Genomic DNA, 3,243 nt, shown 5'->3' with positions numbered 1-3,243 from the left:
ATTGAAACAGTTTTTTTAATCTTTAAGTTTGTATCATTAGATATTCGAGCTAGTTGAAACCCGATACTTGCATTAAAAGTGTAATCCTGCATTTTCTCTATAAAAGAAAATCCAGTCATTGGCGTGCAATGACTTCGTGGCCCGTGAAAGAAAGGACACATTTGAAGGAGCCTTCGAATTGGGACAGCCTTGACCCATTCGGCCTTCAAATGCAGCTTTCAAAGGATGCAGCAAATGAATTGGGACGCAGCTTAAAAACTACAGAACACCACTCAGAACATTGTGGCTTTTGCACTTTTTGCTTAAAGACAGAAAAAGCTTGACATAAGAAGCCTGTATCGTCTGCTGGTTCTTTTTAAGCAAGTGTTTATGCGTTAACCTGTAGCGTTTTCCTTTTGACCTGCTCTGTGCAGAACGAACCCTGATTGATGACTGCAGGAGCCAGTTAGGAACCCGCGGATTAGAGCCGTCACTGCCGTGACCTCTGATGGGTCCGCCATGTGAGGTATGGCAGGTGACCTTTGACCTCACTCATTTTTACTTCGTTCCAAAACTCAGCAAGGCACTTTGCTGTCTGAGTATTGGACCTTAGCATGTTGATAATACTAATAAAAATAAGCACAAAAATGCATAACCCACATAAAATATCAGGTAAAATAGTCTATACTTAGCGATATAGTTTTCTGTTCTAAATGAAGAATCAAAGTATCTGTTATGATGCTTTAAAACGCTAGGTAGGCAGCTCGCTAGGTTTCGGAACAGAGCATGTGCAAGGTGATTTATGGAAATCATCATGCCAAAGAGCGTTTTACAGCATGCACAGCAAGTGAAATATTGAAGTTGTCATTTGCCTTTTAAGGGTTTAACCAAAACATGTCACGGCAGAGAAAATAACCATGATGCTATCCAGAGGCCTGTTTGTTTGGGAGTTTGACAGAAAGCCCCGTTGGGTCAGCGGGTAGCCGGAGCGGAGAGACCCATGGTCAAAGCAGGGGAATGTGATATATTGTGGCAGGAAGATTAAACCAGACCATCATGGCCTCAAGCCCAACCGACCAGCAAAACAAACAAAGGCCAGGGAAGAACATGCCATGGGGGAGGATGAGAAACACGCCGAAATCTTACAATCACATCCAATGCACTGCCTGCCGTTCTTAGTACTGTCCACATTTTAGAATAATGAAAGTCGTCGAAAGTAGTATTGGACTTACAAACCTAATGGTCAAGCATTTAATAGCTTTTATGTCGAAAAGTAGTCATTAAAAGGAGTCGGTCAACCAAAAATTTATATTCCGGCATTATTTATTTGCTTGCATGTTGATTTAAACCCAAATGCTGTTTTGTTTGTTTGTTTTTCAGTGGAAGAGCAGATTAATTGATGCCAATGTCTCAATGCTGCATTATTTAACAAAAAAGTAAAAATTGAAAAATGTACAAAAAAAACTCTTATTCAGCAAGGATACATTAAATTTATCAAAAGTGACATTGATCAAAATAAAGACATTTATAATGTAATAAATTATGTTCTTTTTAACTTTCTATTCATCAAAAATCCTGATAAAAGACTTCTTACAAAAACATTAGAAATGTTTGAACGGTAATGTATATTTTCTTAAATATATATTTTTATATTTATTCAACATATTGAAATATATATATATATATATATTTAATTGTGCTGTTAAAGTGTTTTTTGTCCTATTGTATTGAGCTTGACCACCGGCTGTTCCACAAAAAAAAAAAAAAAAAGAGTAAATAAATAAATACCAGCATATTTTGGAACAACATGTGGGCGACATGTGGGAGTTTTTTTTTTTTTTTTTTTTTTTTTTAAGGTCAGGTGATATAGCAACAGGATTACGAAAAACATGACTGTTACCGTATATCTCCCCATGTGTTTGGGAAAAGTTTAACACAAAACCTAATTAAAGTTTATGAAGTGTCACCTTTTCCTAGTAAAAGTCACAAACACAACTCCAACTCTTTTCTTAGCATCAGTCTCATGACCTACATTACAGCATAATCACAGTGGAGTCAGACCACACAGTGATTTACCGTCCTTTCACTTTCTCTCTGTGACAGTCACTCCATCCCTCCACTGGGACGCGTCCTTTGGACCCGGTCCCGTAATATGCTTCCACTGAGCTGTTATCTGGAGAATAGGAGACACTATTGTCCTCCTCCTCCACCCTTGGTGAAACACTCATTTTGGCCTGGAGAGATGGGCTGTTGTTGTCCCAATTTTTCACAGTGTGTTGTGTATAACTGAACTACACAGTCGTGGTTGTGCTCAATAAATGTCTGAAAATGAAGTCTGATTCGAATTCATGAATATGTTTTAACTACAGTCTTACTGACACATCTAATTTGAAGTGTATTCGTTGCTCGTAATAGACTGCGATGTGCTTCTGGAGAGACATCAGCAAAAAGCCTTTTTCTTAAAGGAATAGTACACTCATGAAAATTTCAGTAATCGTTTACCTGTATGTCATTCCAAAAACCATATGATTTGTTTTGTTTTTATTCATGCTGAAAGTGAATGAGGAAAAAAAATGTCAAAGTCAAATAGCGACAAAATGTTTGTGCACTACTCATAAACCATATGATAGTTTGCATGATGAACAGACCCAAATTTAAGTACACAAATGTTCAAAAGTTTGGAGTCAGACATATTTATGGAATGAAATGAACACTTTTATTCAACAAGGATGCATTAACTGGACACAGTAAAGACATTTATAACGTTACAAAAGATTTCTGTTTAAAATTTTGAACTTTCTATTGTGTTTTCAACATTGATAATAATCATAAATGTTTCTTGAGCAGCAAATCATCATATTAGGATGATTTCTGAAGGATCATGTGACACTGAAGACTGGAGTAATTTGATCACAGGAATAAATTACATCTTAAAATATAATCCAAAGAGAAAACGGTATTATGAATCACAATATTACTGCTTAAACTAAACTTTTTGATCAAATAAATGCAGCCTTTGTGAGCAGAAGAGACTCTTTCAAAAACATCAGAAAGTCTTACTTTTGAAATAATGATGGCAAATCAAAATTAATTTGACATCAGTGACCAAGCATCACTGATGTCAAACTTTAATGTCTATTTTTGTCATTATTGAAGCATGAAAACTCCAGTTGCAATTCGTTTTCACAAGAACAGTGTGTAAGGGTTTGAAATAGCATGAGGGAGAATAATAAATGACAGAATGTTCATTTCTATGTGAAAGAT

Source organism: Squalius cephalus (assembly GCF_949319135.1).
Source record: "Squalius cephalus genome assembly, chromosome: 8".
Taxonomy (NCBI): Eukaryota; Metazoa; Chordata; class Actinopteri; order Cypriniformes; family Leuciscidae; genus Squalius; species Squalius cephalus.
This window is presented reverse-complemented; position numbering follows the sequence as displayed.